General features: G+C 35.4%; 1 long non-coding RNA gene across 1 annotated transcript; it reads right to left on the bottom strand.

The window, feature by feature from the left end:
* Positions 1 to 13,796: 13,796 nt before the first annotated feature.
* LOC107540567 (uncharacterized) lies at positions 13,797 to 21,247 on the bottom strand. Its single transcript, XR_001603532.2, has 3 exons — positions 21,165 to 21,247; positions 14,732 to 14,822; positions 13,797 to 14,097 (listed from the first exon to the last, which is right to left on the bottom strand). It is a non-coding gene; the product is annotated as an uncharacterized LOC107540567 (long non-coding RNA).
* Positions 21,248 to 22,862: the final 1,615 nt, after the last annotated feature.

Below are 22,862 nucleotides of genomic sequence, written 5' to 3'. Positions count from 1 at the left end.
TTTTAAATTAATTAATTAATTAATTAATTTTTCTTTTTTTATCTCTATTGTTGAAAATATTACAGATGTCCCCTTTTTCCCCCCATTGATTCCCTCCACCCCACATCCATCCCATGCCCAGGCCTTCCCCATACCAATGTCTGTGTCCTTGGGTTATGCTTATAAGCATATAAGTTCTTTGATTAATCTCTCCCCACCCACTCCCCACCCTCACCTTCCCTCTGAGATCCCTTAGTCTGTTCCATGCTTCTATGTGTCCGAATCTATTTTGTTCATCAGTTTATTTTGTTTATTACATTCCACATATTACTGAGATCATGTGGTACTTGTCTTTCTCTGACTGGCTTATTTCACTTAGCATAATACTCTCCAGTTCCCTCCATGCTGTCCCAAAGTATAAGAGATCCTTCTTTATTATAGCTGCGTAGTATTCCATGTTGTGAATGTGCCACAGCTTTTCTATCCACTCATCTACTGATGGGCACTTGGGCTATGTCCAGATCTTAGCTCTTGTAAATTGTGCTGCTATGAACACAGAGGTGCATTAAGTTCTTTCTGATTGGTGTTTGGGTTCCTTAGGATATATTCCTAGAAGTGGGATCACTGGAAGTTCTTTTTAAAAAAATAAGTGTGAAATTCCTTTAATTTTATCATTTATTCCCACTCTTCCACTAACATGCATCCCAGTAAATTTTATGTATATTTTTAGCAACTGAGAAAAACCTTCAGTGTACGCTCTCCTAAGAGAGAGTTTTATTTTCCCCACCCCTTGGTTTTCACTCAATTATTTACTTTCAACAACAGAGTTGCAAATTTCAAATTAAGGTGACCTAAAAATTCACACATTAGTCTGAAAAGACTTTGACATTTATCCAAATGCTACAGCCCTGAAGGCAGTAAAATAAATGCAGGGAATGATAATGTGATGAGTATTCCTGACTCAGATCATGCTGAAGGCAATAATACAGGAGGCCTGGATTTTAGTGAGTTTTTCAAGAAATACTAAGTAAAGGACTTATTATGGCTGAGCAATTGCAAAACAAACTTATTCCCATCGCAATAATTTTAGAATTTCATTATTGCAACACTTGAATCATTTAATTAGAGAATAATATACTCTAGCATAGATCCATAATTGATTTAACTTGGCCATCAGATATTTACAAAGTTTTATGCCAGGATTTCTCTTTGACATTTAGGTATCTTTTAGAGGAAGATGAATCAAATACATAAAAGGGATTGGCTAAAAAGTAATTTGATCGTTTGCATAAATAATGCCCCAATCAGAGAGAAATTTCTGAAGCCGATCTGTATGCATGCCTATTCTTTAGCTTTCCAATTGTGAGCCTGGCTATCATCATCAATGGGCTGTGAGAATCCCTGTTTTTCTGTGACCCTAGTACTGTGCACAGTCTCATTGGTACACAGTCACATTATGTGAGTTTTGCATGAATGAATGAGTCAATGTATGCTTTCTGTTCAGCCTGGAACAGAAAAGATCACAACTTTCTAATTGGAAAAATAACAAAAAGGAAAGACAACCCCTCTGCATTTGGGGGTTTAGAGGAAGGCAGTATACCATGAAGTTGTCACTAAAGGCTTGGGGACACAACGAAGGGTACAAAAACTAGAAACAGGTATAAATAAAACTAGGGGTAATTTATTAGAGAGACATCTAATGTAGAAATGTGACTGCTTCTAAACTTATGAGTAAGAAATCAACATGAGCTATTTTATGGTAAAACTGCTAACACGGAGAAAAAGTGTTAAAATCACTGCACAGTGATTTAAAGGAAGGAATTTAAAGGAAGAAATTGTTTATTTAAAGGAAGAAATTATTTGTTTATTTATTTTCATTTCCAGTTTTATTCTTAAATTCTCAGTCTTCTATTAACTCCTTGAATATAGTAAGCATATTTATTCTAAAGTGTGTGTTTCATAACTGCGATATAGGCCGCCCCTGTGGACACTTCCCTATTTTTTGTTGTTTCTGCTATTTTGTTCATAACGTTTTATCACTTTATGCGCCTATTTTTTATTTGGTGCTAACACATTGTTTACAGAATTGTTCATAGAACTAATTTTTTAAAGAACAGTTTGTAGCCAAGAATGATATTTTATGTATTTTATATTAGGTAGCTGGAGGCATGAACAATTTAAGGTAATCTCAATTTAATCTCATGGATGGAGATAATTTAAAACTAAGCCAAACTCTCTAGGAGTTTCTGCGTCCTGTGCCCTTATATTCTGAGTAGGAATCTTCATGATACAACCTCACTGAGGCAGCTTCACCAGGACCTACAACAACTGGGCAAGTCCTCGACTCCAATCCCTACTCTAATCGCTATCAAAAGCTCTGCTCAGCCTCTAAAAAAAAAAAAAAACCCCAAAATATTTTTGTTGTTGTTTTTAGTATTGATAGTAGATGATGTATAGTATTTTGTTTACCCCACTCTTAACCCCCTCTTCTATTTTTTCTCCTTTATTGTTAAATGCTGTGATTCAGTCTTGTTGGGGGTAAGCTATAAAGGTTATTGTCCTGTAGTCTCTTCTTGTATTTATTTATTTATTTATTTACTGACATTTATTTATGTATTTATTTATTATTCCCATCCTCCTCTTCCTTTGGTAAGCATCAGGTTATTCTCTATATCTATATGGGTATGTTTCCGTTTTGTTTTGTTTATCCATTTATTTTGTTTTTTTTAGATTTCACATTTAAGTGAGATCACACAGTATTTGTCTTTCTCTGTCTGACTTATTTCACTTAACATACTATTCTCTAGGTCCATCCTGTAAACTGTCATATGAAAGGCAGACTATTTGTATTTCCCTAATAAATAGTGAAGTTGAGCATCTTTTCATATATCTTTTGGACATTTGTATGTCTTCTTGGGAGAAGTGTGCATTCAGGTCCCCTGACCATTTTTTAATTGGACTGTTTGTTTCATGTTGACTTGTAAGAGTTGTTTATATATTTGGGATATTAACCCCTTGTCAGGGCAGTTGTTTGCAAATATCTTGTCTCATTTGATTGGTTGCCTTTTTGTTTTGTTGGTGGTTTCTTTTGCTGTGCAGAAGCTTTTTAGTTTGATATAGTTCCATTCATTTATTTTTGCCTTTACTTCCCTGGCCTTTGGGGTCCAGAGGGAAGGGGATGGTGGGTAGTAAAGGGTAAAGGGGGTCAAATCTATGGTGCTGGAAAAAGATTTGACTTTGGGTGGTGCGCACACAATGCAATATACAGATGACATATCATAGAATTGTACATTTGAAACCTGTATTATTTTATTAACCAGTGTTACATCAATAAATTTAATTAAAAAAAATAATACAGGACAAAAGATTGCTAGAATTTAAACCCTAACAAGCTCAACAGGCTCCCTGGTGACATCTTCCCTGAGTTGCAGATGCTTGTCACTGGGGTGCTCTAGGCTGTTCATGAGGAATCATGCCCCAAATTCCAATACAAAGCAATGGAGATTATATAAGTTCTTGTGGTCCATACAAGCAAAACACACCCCCACCACCAACACCACTGTCAACACCAAAAACCTGCAAAAAAAAGAAAAAATATATTTTTTAAACCTGCTTTCATTATCTGTCTCAAAAACAAAGTCTGGTTTAAAGTAAAATTTTGGAACAAATGAGGACTGTATTTAGCATTTTTCCCATTCTCTTCCTGTGCCCCTCCCCTATGCCTACCCCTATACCTACCCACTAAATTAATGCCCTTATTCAGCCCAATAGCCCTTCTGACCACACCTTACCTGAGCACACTCACTGTTGGCAGTATCTTCAGCTTGAAATCTTTCCTTATACTCTAATGTAACTACCATTACTTTGAAAACTCATGTCTAGTATTCCAGACACATTTTTTATTAAAATGCCATGATCTAGAATAAGGCCTGGCACAATATACATGGATGTATTAAGTAAGTGAATTACTGCACACTATTTTTTGTTTCTTTGTGTTTGATGTTGAGAACGTATGCATTTTAATAAAGGAGTCTCATTTTTGCAAATGTGTTTCAAATCCTAACTGATGATACAATGATGAAAATGATATTTGTAAATATTAAATTAAATGTAAATATGAATATGTTCATTACTTTTTGCTGTTGTGATTTTATGGTCCAGAAATCAAGAACATTTATCAGCCACAAGAATGTAAGACTTATTCTCCATAGTTAAGGGTCCATAACCCAGGAAATTAAGCAATTGCTTAAGAGTAGAAGTGATAAAGATGGTTCAGGAGGAAACAAATGAGTCATTTTTATTAATTAAAAGGGTTATTTTAGAAAATAAGCCTAATTTACCAAGAGGGCAATCAAGTGTCCATTGCACTTGGTTCCTATAAACAGTGCTCAGGCATTGTCCTTGGACTGGTTAAGATCAACTTAATCACCCTACTATGTCTCAGTGTGAAGGCAGGGGTAGCATTTTAAGATCAAACTCTGGGCCTTTATTCACGTGCCAAAATAGAGAGTTCCTTGAGAAATCTAGAGGTGTGCTTAAAGTGGAACTGAGTTTCTGAACAAGTCTTTTAAGGGTCTTTGTCCTCACTTTCTTTAGCGTATTTAATCAAAAGTTTAGAGCCATTATATTTGATTTGAAGGTCAGTAAGATATCTCATGCCTTAATAAAATAGGTAAGGGAACTAAAAGTAGAAAAAAATTAAGTATATTAGAGAATGAAAAAATGGAGAGAGAAAGGGAAGATAAGAGAGACAGAAGGAGGGAGGGAGAGAGAGATATGCACTAACTGCAGATTAAATCAATAAAGTGTTTAGGAATTTTGACTATATAAAATTAATGTGAGTTGATGTTCTTAAATCCTTTGACAGTAGAAATAAGGAAGAACATTTATTTTAATCCAACTTCAGCTTTCTATTTTTTAGCTTGTGATACTGTACTAACACATCACAAGAAATGAAAACACATAAAAACACCATTGGAACAAAGAAGAAGTAGCCTTTTCCAAACCAAAACATGTATATTTCTGCATTAAAATGGGAAAATTAAGTTAATATACTATGATAGTCATCATAGCCATACACACAAAGATTCTTCCTCCCTCTTTTTCTATACATGGAAAAATTACAGTCCCCAAATAACATGAAGCTAAATTTGTCCATGTGGTTTATGTAGGCCAATGAAATGTGACAAGTGACACACCCATGACACATGTACTTTTTGGATGATGGAAATGTAAGAGCTGGTGTGTGAGTTTTAATGTGTTCTTTTTTAATTCCTCTGTATCAGTAAATTCCAGGCAGACCTTGGTCCAGAATTGAGGAAACAGTGGAGGAAATTTGCCCAGCCAACCCAGGTTGATATGTAGCATGAATAATAAATAAATATTACTATTTCCAGCCACTGAGAATCTGTGCTTGTTTGTTACAAAGCCTCATCTAGTTATCCTGCCTGGTACATACAAACAGAGTGTCAGTGTCTAAGGCTGACAGTGGCACAAATCGTAGTGGCCATACTAAAGAGTTGGTTCTAGGTCATTAAAGGCTTATTAGAAGTTGATATATGGCAAAAGATACAGGCTTTGCCATTTCACTTTCTCCCTGTGGGATTTTGGACATTTTATTCTTTGTAGCATAGTTTTTCTAGTTTTCTAGTGATTAAATTATCCATTATAGTAATATTGGGCACAAAATAGACAGACATCAGATTTTAATGCTTTTTGCTTTCCTTTTTTTTTTTTTTTTTTAATATATATATCTTTATTGATTTCAGAGAGAGGAAAGGAGAGGGAGAGACAGAAACATCAATGATGAGAGAGTCATTGATTGAGCCCGCAACCCGGGCATGTACCCTGACAGGGAATCGAACCCCGATCGCCTGGATCCTAGGTCAATGCTCAACTGCTGAGCCACGCCCAGCCGGGAGCTTTCCTTTTGTATAATAATACAAGCCACCAAGGACTTGGGCTTAAAAATTAAAAATTAGCAAAATAATAATAATAATAAAACATCATAATATATGCAGCATGAATCAAGTTCTCTATCTTAGAGAAATGAGACTAGATGAGATTTATGAACTATATTCCTAATATGGGTGTCCCCCACCTAACCAGAGCAATAAAACAGACCATTATTCACAATGAAATTGAGGACCCAATACATTAAATAACAGCTGAGTTGATAGAAATAATTTCCTGAAAATAGAAACTCTTTAAGCTTGTGGATAATTCAGGTTTTTATTTTTTTATTTAGTTTTAGTTTTAATTAACTGATGGCCTATAAATGCTTATTAGACCAGCATGAGGAATTGGACTCTTAAAATATTTTCTTCTACACTCTGTAGCCACTGTATGTGTATGCCAGTCATAGTAGTTAGGTTAGGCCTTGGTTAATAAAAATAAACCTATCAACCTGGTGGCTTAAAATAATGTTTTTTTGCTTCAAGTGCCATAAATACATTTCCATAGGAAGAATTCAATGAGTCTACTTAATAATGATAATGGCAATATTAAATACCATGCAGACATTATATCATAGGTTTGAGTTATTTGTCATATGAAAAGTAAAACTTCAAAACAGCAAAGCAGGGAAGACTATAAACATTTGGGTCTTTTTAATCACACTGTTACGTAGTTTACCTTCAATTTCTGCCAGTTCTACTAACATATATGAACTGACATGTATAAACACATTCTAGAGTTCCAGATGGAATTATCTCATGATTAGTTTCTTTACATAAAGTCTTTAGCAAATGTGTTCTAGGCTACACCACACTGAGCCTTGGAATGTAAATCAAGGATTAGGTTTGGTAAATTCAACAGATAAGCTTTTCTGAAAAAATGAATCAGTCATTTGGTCAAATACTTAGGTTGGCAGATAATTAGGTTGATAAACTCTTTCACTGACTAGTGATTGAATGGACCAAACTTACCAGCTGCTTTGACACCAAATACTCCTCCCTTAATTGATGCTGTGGAAAGTATTCCAAAATCACCATTCACTTGAACTCTTTCTAGAACAAATTTCAAATGTAGCACATGATGGCTTTCTTTAACTTAGCATGCCTTTTGAGGCACCCTTTTTTTCTAGAAAATGTTTGACAAATCCAGTCTTAAATGTGGCCCTACCTATTAAAAAGAAACACTGCTCTTAAATCAAAGGGAGCAAGATTGATTTAAAGCATGATTTAAGGGCAGCATACAGTTTATTCTCTCAGTTGTCTCTGGGTTTCTAAACTGATAGTCACGTAGAATGCTTGGGAGTGACTTTTCATATAAATGACACCACAGTATTAAAAGGTACTCAGGATCTTACGACACCATCACATCGTTCTTACCCTAACCTCACCCAACTTGTATAGCTGCCAGCATGGGGCCAATAACACACTGACTTGAAGGTTGCCATGTTTGGGACATACGGTCATCAAAAAAGCACTTGTTATTTATCTGAAATTTAAATTTCACTGTCTGTTCTATACTTTCTTGGAAACTCTGATGACAGTGCAGGTCCCTGATATATAAAAGTGGTCAGGTTAAATAACTGTTAATACGTCTTCTGTTTTCTCTGCCTTGAATTGAATTATTTATTTGTGCTGAGCAGTGTGCAAACAATAGTAAAGCCCAATCCACATCTCTGTGACACTCCTGACAAACTGCTGCTGTATTAAAGAAATAAATGACGAGCCTTATATTGCTCAGCTGCGTGGTCCTCATCTCTATTTTTGAGGCATTTCAATCAACCTTGTAATCTCCGCCAAGTTGCAAGATATTAAACATATATTTTATCTGCCCTGAAGTAGCATTGATTTTGAAACTGTGAGATCTAATGTTTTTCCAGATAATGGTCAAAGTGGCCATTTGGGTTATGAATTAGGTTTTTCATGGCTAATATACTTCACATTGGCACTTATTATATAAGCAACAATTATGTCATCACAAGGCTCTGGTACAACATGAAGGGAACGTAAATGTCAGGATTGATGATGACGGCTCATAGCCAGCTCATTAAAGGCAATGGTGTGAATAATACTACTGTGTTGCTTTTCAAAGAACCGAATATATATTATCCACCTATCAGTGCGCCAAAGCAGCATAATAAACATAGATCTCTAACCGCAGCTCATGTAAATGATGAAAGGGTGTATATTAATCTATGGAATAGATTTTATCTGGGGGGGGATATTGTGCTCTCTATTTATGAAAGTTAAAACATTCAGTGCACAGAGAAGCACTTATCAGATGAGCATCCGTGCTATGCAGATGAATTTTACTAATGCTTCCTGCTAAGATAAATAGGCTGTGGTCATAAAAGAGGCTACTATAATTTACTAGAAATAAAGGAACTAAAAAGAGCAACATGTATACAGATTTTTGTAAAGCACAGAGAGTAAATTTTCTAAATTGTTGGGCCTCTATGTTTAATACATTTAATTCTAAATTCATGAATAAAACATGACAGTAATTTTATATACACACACAAATAACTCAGAATTTTTTATATTTAATATTTCCTAAGGGTAAATTAATGTATCTTTTGGCAATAATTGTGTGTCTTAGATCTACCTTTATTTTCAGGATCAGGACTCCAATAAAAAGTTTCAGTTGGAGGAAATTATTTAAATATTTGACTGGTTCCCTAATTTTTGCATTTAACACAAGATCTGGAAATTTCAGTTTATATGCAAAGCTTCAAACCTTGCCAAGACAACTCAGCAAATTCTTTTCTCGGATACGTGCCATTTAGATATCTTTAATGCAAGTCATCTCATCTGTTAAAGAACATCACCTTAGCAGCAGTGTTTCTCCCCACCTTTCCCCGCCAGATGTTTCTTACAGGTGTTTCTGGGCCTCTCTCCTACTGCTGACACCCAATTTACAGATTCCAGGGGAAAAAAATGTTCAAATATTCTGAAAAATTAAAGTAAGAAATAACCACTTATATTTCTGGGGAGAGAGGGGAAGTTAGCTTTAAATAGTCTCACATACATTGAGTCTCTGAATTCCCACATAACCTACAAAATCAGTGTACTTATCTGCATTTGTCAGATTGAGACCCTGAAAATGCAAAAGATTAAGATCCCAAACTGACAAATGAAAAAGAAAATATTTGAACCTAGGACTTCTCAATTTAGGTAGGTGCCTTTTTGCCAGACCCTTGCTGGTCCATGGGGTGGGAGAAAGTCCATGTGGAGCGGGGTACCGAGTTCTGGCTAAGCCTGGTGTCCTGTTACGTTATCTTTTTCCTAAAAGAACATCTGCAACACCTCCTGGCTTCTGAGTTGTGTTGGATAGAATCACCCACAATTGGTATGAAACTAGACAGTGGTAGGAAATCCAGATGTCAACTTTAATTCCAACTCCTTTCCACCAAATAATCAGCAAATTCTGTCAATTCACCTTGAACATTTCTCCGATGCAGTTGTCTTTGTCTTCGTTGCCACTACCTTTGTTCTAGTGGACTGCTACTCTAACACCTTAAGTAGTCTTCCTAGTAAGAGCTTTGTCTGCTTCCAATCCATGCTCCATGGATATCTATCTCTAAAATTCAAATTGTGTGTGAATTACATTCAGATGTCCTTGTGTGGCATAAGTTAGTCTTTTGATGACCCAATTACCTATTTGCCTTTTAGCTTCATTTCCCACTACTGGCCTCCTGAAGACTCTGGGAGGTGATTGGGCCATGAGGGTGGAGCCCTCATGAATGGGATTAGCGCCCTTATAAAAGAAACCCCATAGGGCTCCTTAGCCCCTTCCACCATGTGAGGACACAATGGGAAGTCTACAGTTTATGAACTAGAAAGAAGCCTTTACCAAAACTCAGCCATACTGGCATCCTGATCTTGGACTTCCAACATCCAGAAATCCAGAATTCTGAGATATGAATTTCTTTTGTTTATCAGCTACCAAGTCTGTGGTATTTTGTTATAGCAGCCCAAGTAAATTAAAGCACTCATATTTTTAAATAGCTTCAAATATAATTTCTTCAATGAACCATAATCTTCATCTCTCTGTGTAATATCTCTATCTCTCTGTGTAATTGTGTATGTCCCCAAAGGATTCTGAGTAGTGATACCATAAAATATATTCAGAAATACAAAATTATTTGTTTTTGTTTAAAACCCTTCTTTAATTTCTTATTTGCTTGAGGATAATCCTGCTAACTCTTTCAAATAGCAAACAAAGCATGACTCTTGTTTCTCTGTTCAGGGTAATTTCTCACTAAATATTTTCTTTCACTTAGATTTCACCAACATCTATCTTTTTCTCCAAACATAACCTCCTTATCAGCACTTCCTTGGGTTTTCTCATGCTGTTTTAAATGATAAGAACCATTTTCTATTGGTGACTGGGTATAAATTTTTCAAAATCCAGATTACTGAGAACATTTTCAATAAATAATTTTCAGCATTTGTTAGGTAAAGTTGAATAGCATGGTATTAGTCTTACACTGTTAACAACAATAAGAACAACAACAACAACAAACGAAAGGAAAAGAGAAAAGAAAAATATCTCGATGGCTTACAACAAATTCATTTCTCAACTCTTTTACGTAAGCGGGTGAGGACTGGCTGCTGAACTCTTTTCTGTGCATTTTCTCTTTCACTCTAGGACAGACTGAAGGGCAAGCCTCTATTTAAAGTCCTCTTTTTTTCTAGCAAGAGAACAATAACTAAAAAGCTGGTAAAAATTCACAACAGCTCTTAAAGTTGCCTCTTGGATTCAGTGTTCATCACTTCCAGTCACATGCCGTTGGACCAACCCAGTATCAGTAGAAGGCCATGCATGAGCTGCGACAATAGTCAAGAATGAATAGTCCTTTTATTGGAAAGATGAGTGACTCTTCAGGAACAATATTGCAATCTACCTTCTTTATCCCTTTAATTACATCCATTTGAAGATTTTACCTCTAGAATGTGTCCTCTTTAAATAATGGAATGGAATTTATTAAGTTTCGCATTCACTGGAGTGCTTGAAACACAACAATAGTGTTCATTAACTGTTTGCTAAGTGAATTATTAAATGGATGAATAAATGAAGGAATTTAAAAAATGAAGGAACAAATGAATATAATATAACAGTATTGCATTGTGGTTAATTTTTGACAGGTATATCACCTTCAACTTAACCAGAAATTTCTTGAGGGCGCGTGATTTATTTAAACTTCTCTCGTCTCCTTCCCGAAAGTATAAATTCAGAAAACCTTGCTGAGTAATGAACAATTAAATGAATTGGTGAATAGGCAACTGGAGACCCCTCCATGTAAAATTAACCTCAGATCAGTCCTCACTAATTGTGCCCGTCATATAAAGAAGATATGACCCTCCACTAGCTGCCCTTTAAGACAACTCTGGAAAACTACTCATTTTTGCTTTATCCAATCTAGCTCTGGAAAGCACACTGTGACTACAAGTTTATATAGACTTATATAATTAAAATTTAAGAAGGAAAAACTGTCTACCTACACAAAGACTGTCTCTTTAAAAACAAAGCCAACATATATCCGTCCTACAAAAAAAAATTCCAAGAGAATTATTTTCTTGCATTTTCTTAGAACAGCATGGAATAAAGTAGAAATAGAAGCTAAAAGTGTAGTTCAGTTGTTATGAGAGTGAGCAGAAACATTATTTCCCTGCTAGTATATTCAAGCTGTGGTAGTTAATTTTGCTGTTTGAGAGAAATCTGGGCTGGGTCATCTTCTGTTCTCTCACGTAGACAGTTAGTGTTCCAAAAAGTGATGATGGAACTATAATTGGAATAGACCTTGGCAGTTTGCATTGAAATTGCCTGGCTTTGTTATTAATTTTATCTTTGGCTTGCCTGTCCAACTTATGTTCCTCTCAGATTGTCAAATTTAACATCTTACTAAATCTTTCATCACAACTACAGTAATTCTCCCTGTTGCTGAGCTCTATTTTGAGTATGATTTTTGTCCAACAAACTAAAATGAGTATCTCTTTAAAACAGAGAAGGCTTTAAATTTTTTTATTAAAAAGTTTTTAACAAATTAAAAACTAATTTATTTGTCATCATTGGGGAAAGAGGTTCTGAAATGAGGTTTCAGAGTACTTGAAATTTACCTGTTTTTAGTGTCATTATAAAAAAACTTTTCTTGGAGAAAATATGCGGGGTGGAGGGGATCAATATGGGAAAAGGGGGGCCACCTGCAGTACTTTCAACAATAGAGATAAATTTAAGAAAAAAGAAAAATATCTTTCCAAAATACATTCAACAGTCTATATTTTCTTTAAATAAGATACATATATGCATTTGTCCTGATGAGTTGGCATTACTATGATTAGTTTCTTATATACCAAATGCTGTCTTGCTTGTTCTTTTTAAGTTGTTCATTGTAATATTTTTAGTTTGTAATATTTTCCCTCCTATGAAATACACCCCCGATAATGATTTTTAATTTGCTATTTGTTACCAGCTGTAACTGATAAAAAGTGCAATTTTCTAATGTAAAATTTCTGTACATATTGAGTCAATAGGCTGGGACTAAAAGCCATTTATACCGACTGAGATGCAAGTGCTCCAGCGGATTACTGCTGAAATTGTTTTCCGCTGCATCAGTGCTTTTCTTCTTTTGCTTCCCTTTTTTCTTCTTCTTTTTTTGGCAATTAAGTTTGCCAAACAATTTAGGAGAAGTCATATGCTGAAGTAGACAAACAGGTAAGCCAAATAAAATGTATATTTCAAAAAAAATTGAGAACACCACTTATTGTAAGAAACATTATTTTATCAAACTCTAAAAAAGAAAAATACTCCTAATTAAGCTTTCATTACCTCTTAGCTTTATTTCTTTATATATTCAATAAATGATCACTCAAAGATTTATTTACACAAGCATTTTTTCTGACACATACATTCTATCTTGAACAAGTTGATTATGACTTTCCTCAAACTTCCTGAGCAACTTCATTTTTGTCTGAGTCTATTTCCCACCATTCTGGCCTGCATTCACCATGGGATATAATTTCCTCCAACCTGATTATATATAGTTCCAACAATTTCCCTCCAGTAATTTTCATCAGTTGCTTTATCATTTTTTCACTCGTTAACCAACTGAAACTCAGCTATAAAATCTGAAAAGACATAGTATCATGCTGATTTTTTCTGGCTTAATTGGGAGAAAACAACACCTCTGTGTGACCTGAATTTCACTGTGGTTTCATTCTAAAAACTTTAAAACTTTCTTTCTGATATGCATCTCCTGTTATAGGACCATAAAATGCCACACTCATACACTTTAAAAGAGAAACTTTTTATCTGGGATCTGAGTTAAATGATATAATACATCAATATAGTTTATGGCACAGAATAGATACTATTTTATAAATTTTGTTATCAGTGATGTTGAGCGTTTGCCCACATGCCTGGGCCTCTGTTATCTGCTAGAGACATTTTGCCTTGGTTGGTTTCCTAGATTTACTATTTTGCTCCCATTTACTATTTTGCTATCCAGTCACTGCCTTTCCTGGAAAACTCTCTACACTGAGATGACAGAACTCAGCCTTCTGAGTTCTCAGGAGTCCCCGCCAACTCACTTTCATGTTCACTCTAGCATGACCTCACGTGGCCTCCACAATAGCCACCGTGTCCTTAGGATGGCACCTCCATTGCAATTATAAAAATGCTTACAGCAACTATCTTGGCAAGAATAAGTCTCAAGGACCCATGTCTCATGTTGACCCAACTTCAACTCATTTCATTCCTGTCACCATACTGTTAATGTCACCTAATGTGTCTCAAAAACAGTTTTATATTTCTGCTATTTTCATTAGGTGAAAGAGGTTTGATTGATTTCAGAATACACTGGGTTGCAAACACTGTGATCAGAACTTCACCTGCCTCATTAGCAAGAATAAACTCGGCGTCCAAAGCAAACAAAAACAATGCAAGTGCTCCAGTCCCTGAGCATCCCCAAGACTCACCTGGCTGCTGTGGTGAGCACAACTCCAGCTGTGCCTCTGGTGGCCTTAAGCCAAGCCAAGGCAGACGGGACACTCTTTTTTAGCTCCAGTGGTCATAATGTTGGCAAACCACTTCAGTCGTGATCCTCTTGGTTAAAAGTCTGCCCTCTCTCAAGAGCATGAGCTAAAGATGGAGGTTAATTTGGTGTGTCTGTGGGGAAAGGAAACTCTCAGTTTAATAGAGCATTATAAATATTATAATAGAGTTATCGGTGAGAGCAGACTGAAAAGCAGCTGGATGGGAGCAGTCAAAATGCTCTAGCCTCAGGCTTGAATGTGAGAGTGCACTGCTGGAGAAACTTTACATCAAATATTCTGCCCGATAGAACCCATGGAGCTGGAGAAAAAGAACAGTGTATTCTGCTAATGACTCCAGGGAGAAAAAGATGTCTCATTATTCAGACGGGCTTATCCACTATTTTCTTCCGAGGAACAGTAGACATATCTGAGCAACTCTCTTTTGACAAATGCATCCCTAGTTGAAATATTGGGAACTGCAGGGCACGTCTCTTGAGGGGAGAAGGGAACCTGAGAAATCGTAACAGTACTTTCTGGAATATAAAAATCCCCCCGGTCCCTCACATCATGGCTGTGAGAGGATAAGTGAGCGAGAATGCCGCATGATTGTTTTGCACCTACATTAGGCTCACCAGCTTACAGACATGCACACATGCATAGACACTGGGAAATCTCTGTGCGAATATGGAGGAGTCAGCTAGTCTCAAACACCCAGGAAAACTGCAGAAAAACAGTAGAAGCAAAGTGCTCTTCAAAGCCATACTTACACTCAGGTTACTAAGCAACGTCAGACAAATTTTCAGCCTTAATTCCTCTTGAACGTTTTAAGAGGAATGAGTGTCCACATTGACTCCAGACCTTGAAAATGAGTGGGACAGGTAAGTCAATTTGGGTCTTCAGTGTTGAGAGAAAGCCATTCAAATGCATAGACAGATCCATAAAAAAATATATTCTGCTAATGGATAGTCCTTAATCTGTGGCCTACATGTAGATAGTTACTCAGGTTGCCATACCACAAACACAGTAGGGAAGGATTTAAAGGTTGATTAATTATTATATAAATATTTTCTTCTGAAATATTAGTGTTTGAATGAAAGCAGAAGCATTGGCCTATTAAATATAAGCATTTTACCAGAGTTCTAAGACTGAGAAAAAAAGTGATAATTTTGAAAGCAAAATTTTAACAACAGCCATGGAAAAAGAACGATGGTTTTCCTTGGAATCCTGGTTTTTTTAGAAACAATTTACCCCAAACCATTCCTTTTTACTCAAAATGATGACCCCATGCACAATGACCTTCCCAGGAAGTTAAACTCATAAAATTTGAGTTACAGCAAACTTAAGAATTGAGTAATAGGTGTGAGGACATTGATCAGGGAGGTTCCTGGACAGAATAGCTAAAGTGGCCAGAAAGACCAGAAATATTTGAGCAGCTATTATGTGATTATGGTGGAGTTCCTTGGCACAGACTTCCAGAAACACATGAGTTCCTTAGCCTTGCCCACCCAGTGGCAGCTGGGTCCATGAGAAAGTGCAACCATGAAATACAGATTTAAAGAGAAGTTCAAGAAGATACCACAAGTTAATTTTGAAAATTGGTTAATATTGTATGGAAAAGAAAGAATAGAATATTAAGCAATATATATATATATATATATTTATGTATATATTTAAATTGAGCATCACATAGAGAAAGAAATTCTTTGAGTTTTCTGAAGAATAAATATAAAAATATATTATTATGCCTTTATAAATGAGCAGCAGGTGAGGAGCACGGAGCTGCATTAATCCAAAATGGAAAGTCATGAATATTGAATGTCTGTGCCTCCTCCTGAGGGGGGAGAGAGTTGGGTCTGAGTCTCTTATTCTTTTCTTGTCTTTCACAATCAAGGCAGAGACAGGCAGAGGAAAAAAAGAGAAGCACTGAAAGTTTGGTTTTAACTAGTTTATCCCTTAGATCTCCGATAGTTATCTATAATGTCTCCTTACATGAGTTGCTATGTCCACACTTAGAGGACAAGAGTTGTGAATACAAGTTTCTGAATAAATGAAAGGAACTTCCCAGTAGGGAGGCTTTATAGGGGGGGAGTCAGAGCCTGGCATACATCTCGGATTTGGGGCTCTGCCCATTCATGGGAATGAATGAATGATGGAACTGAGAATGGGTATTGCCCAAAAGGTGGTCATGTGAGATGTAGTGGAAGGACTGCCAATTGGTTTTGGAGACACACTTCTAGGTAGTGTCTGAAGAATAGAGGTAATTCCCCTGGAAATGGAAATTTTTTTTTCAATTACCAAACAAGTATAAAACAAGGAGGCATACTTGTTTTCCACTATATCTCAATAAGCTATATTTCTTCTCAGTGACTACAAAATCTTTAATTGAGGTGAGTTCAAAACAGACAAATGACTAACAATCCAGATTTTCTGTCATCTTTCACCCAGTCAAAAATAGATCTCTTTAACCTATTAATCTATTTATAGAGATCACCAAATGTTCTTACTATAAAACCAAGTTTCCAATCATTGCTGCCGCCAATTGGGGATAACTTTTCATCTCTAAACAAACCAATAATAGAAACAAAAAACAAAATTAATAGAAAGGGGGAAAATCTAGAGAAATAGAATTTGAGCAAGAGTAAAGCTCTGCTGCCACTCACGTTCACCTCTGCACCAATGAAAAGGCAAGCCTGGGCTTGTTCTGCGCATGAGCTACGCTTTTCTGGCAACAGAGTTAACCTGGCCCTGTCAGGTGAATCTGCTGCACATCCCATTTCAAAGTCTTTCACATTATTTTATGACACTCCAGTATGCCCCACAGGCCTTCCAAGAGGACGTGCCGCCTCTGTGCACGTTATACTCCATTATGGAAGGAACCAAAGAAGGGATTTCTCTCAATCTCTAAGTCTCACACTTTTTCTAGTGTAACAGCTTTCCTACCCTTTCCTACACAAAATAGTGTGTCTACTGTAATGTACTAAAAACCATCTCTCCTCATGACCATCTACGTATCTAAATCACATACCCTTTACATACATTCGCTGTTATATGCTCTATTATAGCTCTGACGTTTTCTTATTTTGCAGAACTTGTTTATAAAAGTTCTTTCAATTACACTCTACGTTCCAATTACATTGTACATTGGCCATATCCAACTTACACCATTCTTTTGCCCATTGAACACTTCTTAATGAAAAATAAACTCAGCATTAGCATTATGAGCTAGAATACTGAACATGAACTGGCATAAAGTTTACAACTCTGAGAAATGCTTTTCAAGTTTGATTTGTTGAAATATATAATGCCATCTTTCATGATATATCTTGCTTTTTTTATTTTATTAAAATACATTGAATCTATTGATCAACAACTTTTAAAAATATTTTCTATTGGCAGAAACAAACAAACAGCATTAGTATCAATTCTTAATACCTTCTTCCTCAATGCTATACATGGTGATACCACTGGTTCCCATGCTGGAAGAGTAATTAGTATCATCAACATAACAGGATTAGATTCTTCAAGGGGTGAAACCCATCTCATTAATAATCATGACAATTGTCATAATTATCCACTTCAACTCAGAATTTCTTATTCACAAGTAATGTCTCTTTTAGGAACAACCTTGACACTTACAGTGATAAAATTGTGTCATTTCTCTCTTTACTACATTCAACACGTTCCCTGAAGCAATGGAGTACTTCAATAACAGTTTGCACTTTTTTCGATTTGCATAATTCTGTTGCCAAGGAGATACTGAACACTATGAACAAGTAATAAGTAGGCCTCACTTAATAAATTATTTTAAAAGTCAATGAGCCCGGCTGGGCGTGGCTCAGCGGTTGAGCGTCGACCTAGGATCCAGGCGATCGGGGTTCGATTCCCGGTCAGGGCACATGCCCCGGTTGCAGGCTGCAGCTGATCAATGACTCTCATCATTGATGTTTTTGTCTCTCTCTCTCCCCCTCCTTTCCTCTCACTGAAATCAATAAAGATATATTTTAAAAAAATAAAATTAAAAAAATTTAAAAAGTCAATGAGAATTTTTGAGATCTTTCCTTCTGAATTAAAATGTGACTTCAGTGTTTCAAATTAACTGAGAATTCTCTTAACTCCATTTGTTAAAGAGACCAATGGCTTTTGAATATGAAAGAATTGAAAAGTACTGAACCCCAACTGTTTTACAGATGTTTCACCAAATTTTAAAGAAAAGGCCAATCTTATGCAACTTGTCTCATAAAACTTACTACCCAGTTCATTTTATAAGCTTATATATTATTAACTTCAAAACTAAACTCCATACAAAAGTGTCACATATAAACATAGAGGCAAGCATGTGAATAAAATATTAGCTAAGAAATATCTAGAAATATATTTAAAATTTTATATTTAATTATTAGAGTATATACCAGTAATGCAAGAATGGTTTAACAAAAATGCATAATATATTTTATCACAATAATAGATTACAGAAGAAAATTATGTTATTTTATCAGTAGATGCAGAAAAATATATATTAGAGCAGATCGTGGACCACGGTTAAGAATTAGTGTCTAGACTCAGATAATATAGTATCCCAGGGTATTAATAGAACCTATAATAATACATTGAAGGGAAAAAACCCTCAAAAGTAAGAAACATTTGAGCATATTACATGTTTATTAATCTTCACAATGAGTACCATGAGACAAGTGTAGGTATTGCTTTCATTTTACAGTTGAGGAAAGTGAAATTTAGGTAGAGCAACTCAGCTTAAATCACACCTAAAATTAGCGGAAGTCAGAGCTAAAACTGTACCGTTACATTTAATATCAATGTCAATACAAATACTTAACTTAATGATGAAAACATAAAACACTATACACATAAGCAAATGAGGTGTGTATATGTGTGTGTATTTGTATGAATCTTTCAAAAGGGCCTCATACTCAGTGTATATTGGATGATTGAATAAATTGTAAGAAAAGCTAGCTGGAGAACTTAGAGCAGTAAATATTATATGAAGATGTAGGGAGAAAAAATAAGCAACTAAGCAAAAGGCAAAAACTGAATCTTGAGTCAGAGCTAAGGAAAGGGGTTGTTAGATAGTGGCAGCAACTAACTACCGCTTAACCCAACAACTGGTTGAGAGGTAATCAAATGCTCGAACAGCAAGACTAGGAGATCAACATTTTTCATACTTGATGCAGAACACTCCTCTTCTACATGAATCATTCTACAATTTTAATCATTGTGAAAATAAAAAACTGCCCTGCCCTGTCACCCCACAATGCAATGCTACTGAGCTGTCTCAACAACTTCAACATTCCAAGTTTGGATTAAAGCTTTTCTATTATTTTTTTGTTTCACAAAATGTTATCTATCAAAATAAGATAAATATATAAGAAGATTTATAGATTTTTTTACCTAATATATATATATATATATGTATATGCTTGCGTTATTAACAACCAACGTGCTTGATAGTTAAGGACTTGCTAGATTCATTAAACATTTCATCACCTGTAAAAGATGTTTAATAAATTATTCCAAACTTTGATGGAGTCACCTGGCAGTTATTCTAATGTAGGAGTAATCTAAAAAATAACTTGATCATGACCATCACTTAAGCTGTATGTATAAGGCAAATATTATTTGTTAAGAAAAATAATAATTATTAAATGATAATTGTGTAAACAGATAGTACATCAATCTTAGCACACAAATGGCATGCCTTTCTACTTAATACACCTGAACCAAGTTATAGCTCTCTCTGTATTGCATCTCCAAAGACCAAATAAAAATCGGGATGGTTTTAATTATCTTTATTTCAACCCACATTAAATAAGAATGTGTCCCAGAAGGATATGCCAAACTTATGCATATGCAGATAGTCAATTTTATATTCAGAGACCTATAGCTTTTCTGGGAAAAAATAACAGAATCAAAACAATGTAATACTTATAAAAACTGAAAAATAATTATTTTCTTTCTTTTTTGTAATTAATCTATCATCCATATATAAAAGAATGTATATTAAAATACAAAGGCAAAAGATGGAGTATATATTTTCTACATTACTTGTTATCATTTTCTCGTACAAGTATATTTAACAAATTTGAGGTGTACTGAACAGAAATTTTTAGGCACCCATTTCTCACAGCTAATTTATACATCTAAAAATTCTGCAAATAAAAATATAATGCTCTAGGCTACCCTGCTGTGAGGAAGCCCAAGCCAGGTGGCCAGACCATGAAGAATGAAGAACCATGAAGATGGAGTGACAGAGAAACAGAGAGAGCCCAGGGGTCAGACATGTGTCTAAGAGATGCTGTCTTGGGAGTGGATTCTTCAGCCCTGGCCACCCCAGCTAATATCATGTGGATCATAGATGAGCCATGCCTCTGATCCCTTCCGAAATTCCCAATTCACAGGAAATGAAACGGCTGTTTTAAAATACTAAGTGTAGGAGCAATTCATTACATGGCAATAAATGATCAAAACAGGAATCAAGCGTTGAGTTTTACACATGCTGATTTTGAGATGCCCACAAACACTCAACTTGTATTCAAGCTTTTGGATATTTGACAAATATTTTTCCGAAGACTGAGATAATATATTCAGACATCCTAGTTAAGTGCCTCCCTATTATTAATCACTTAACAAAAGCAAAATGGTTTTCCATTTTTAAAGTTACCTAATAGCCAAAGGACAGTGGAAGTTATTTATGTTATGAATCAGAATGCTGCATAAATTTTATAATTAAATCATGCAGAGAGGTAAGAAGAGGAGACACGAAATAAACAGTGCATGCATTAATGTCATCTTTGTTTATCGTGGATGGTAGATATTTGTTAAATGTAATAATTCATGGAATAAAAGCTTTAAATATTAAGTCTTAAAAATTAACCTCTAGAATAATGTGAAATATTATTTCTAAAGTACAGAGGGAGAGGAGGGCAAAAATGGTGCTTATTGACTGCATGATAATTCATTCTTTTTAGAGCAGAAAATCAATGTTTATAGGAGTTTTCTATTGCTCCCCAAATTATTATAGCGCATGCATGTGTGTGCGTGTGTGTGTAATGGGAAACAATATGAACTGTATAATTCACTTATAAAAAGAATATTCAATGCAACCCTGGCCACTTTGGCCCAGTGGGTAGAGCGTCAGTCCAGGGACTGAAAGGCCTCTGGTTCTACCCCAGTCACCACACGTACCTCAGGGGCAGGCTCCATTCCCCGCCCAACTGGGGCGCCCCCCAGAGGCGATGAATGGCTGTGTCTCTCTCACACTGATCTCTCTTTCTCTCCCCCCCCTTCCAGTCTCTCTGAAAAGCAATGGAAAAAATATCCTCTGGTGAGGATTAAAAATAATAATATTATTAAATATATATTTTTATATGCCATAAATACATTTTGAAAAGATATGCAAAAATTAGTCCATTGTAGGAGAAGGAGAAATAGGAAAACTTATTTTTTTCTTTTGTAATTTGGTAATTTCAAATCAAGACTTTATAATAAAATAAAATGAATAAAATAAAATAATAAAGTAAAGTAAAGTTCCAGTTGAAATATGTCTCAATTCTCCTCCACTGAATAAAAATAAATGTGCCCACATTCTACTTGAAATTATGAAGTCCTTATTAAGTTACAAATGTATTTTTTAAACTAATTCCCTTTTGATAATTAGAGGCTTCTATTCTTGGGTTCTACAAATCTTTCTGATTCCATTTTATCCAAAGTTATTTTAAGTCAGCATAATATGAATCCTCTCAATTAAATAATAGAGAATATAATATGCTATACTTCAAAATTGTGTTCTTGAACTTTCTCAATAGCCTGAATATTCAAATCTGTTGGAACTAGAGATTCAGGGAGCTGGAGTTAGTGTCTTAATTTTCTCCTTTCCTTTCTAATTTCACTCAAAAATTGCCCTTTTGACCACCATGTCACTCTCAGCCACGAACAATACCTAATGAATAATATTTTTTAAAAAGGAAAGCTTTCTACAGGCCATACTACTCTACCAAGACCAAGTCTGTGCTAGTCTGATGAAGCAGGGAACTATTTTGATTACTCAAATCATGTGGATCCCAAAGCATAATACTTGCAATAAAATATGTAGATAACTGAGTCAAAAATGATAAGTTTCTTTAAAGGACCTGTAAGTGGCATGTATTATCTGCTTCTCTTGCTAATAGAAAGCTGCCCTGCCTTACCCCATATCCTAATTCTTCATGTCTATGTGAATTAACTTAATCCATAGTGTTCATTTTGCTCCACATAAAACTCCTACCTCGTGATCTCATGAATCTTTTATTTCTGTTATATCTATTATAACTAATTATTTGGGTTATGTTTTCTAACCAGAAGGAACTAGAAATAAACAGGCAAGTAAATGAATCTGTAGTCTTTATGGTGAAATACCCTGAGGGGAGACTAATTCAATAGTCCTTTTGTGGCACTGTCAGAATTATTTTTCAAAGAACGAAGCCGCAGAGAATTCTGTCACTAGCTCAGTCTAAGTATATTTTATGAAGAAAAACAGATTTAAGCAAAGGAATGCTGAGAAAATTTATTGCACTGGGAAGAAAAGTTTAGTTTAAGAGATGAATGCCGTACCACAGATGTTTTATTAAAATTCCATCAAACCCACATTTTCTGTTTCTGCTTTGCATTCTTTACCTTTGTAGCACACGCAGGATGAGCTGCCCTGTGTGAAATGTGTTCCATCTATCAGAGTCCTCTGTAGTTCCAATATTTGAGAAATTTGAATTCATCACTGTGCAAGAAATGATGTCACGTCTATTGCATCATTTTTCTGGGGACTGTCTTCTAATTTGATGAGGGGGTAGAAAGAGTGACCTGAAAGGTCATTTCCTTCTCTTGTTTTCACTGTAAAACACTGGGCCTCGG

This window comes from Miniopterus natalensis, chromosome 3 (genome assembly GCF_054644295.1).
Source record: "Miniopterus natalensis isolate mMinNat1 chromosome 3, mMinNat1.hap1, whole genome shotgun sequence".
NCBI classification, from domain to species: Eukaryota; Metazoa; Chordata; class Mammalia; order Chiroptera; family Miniopteridae; genus Miniopterus; species Miniopterus natalensis.
This window is presented reverse-complemented; position numbering and strand designations above follow the sequence as displayed.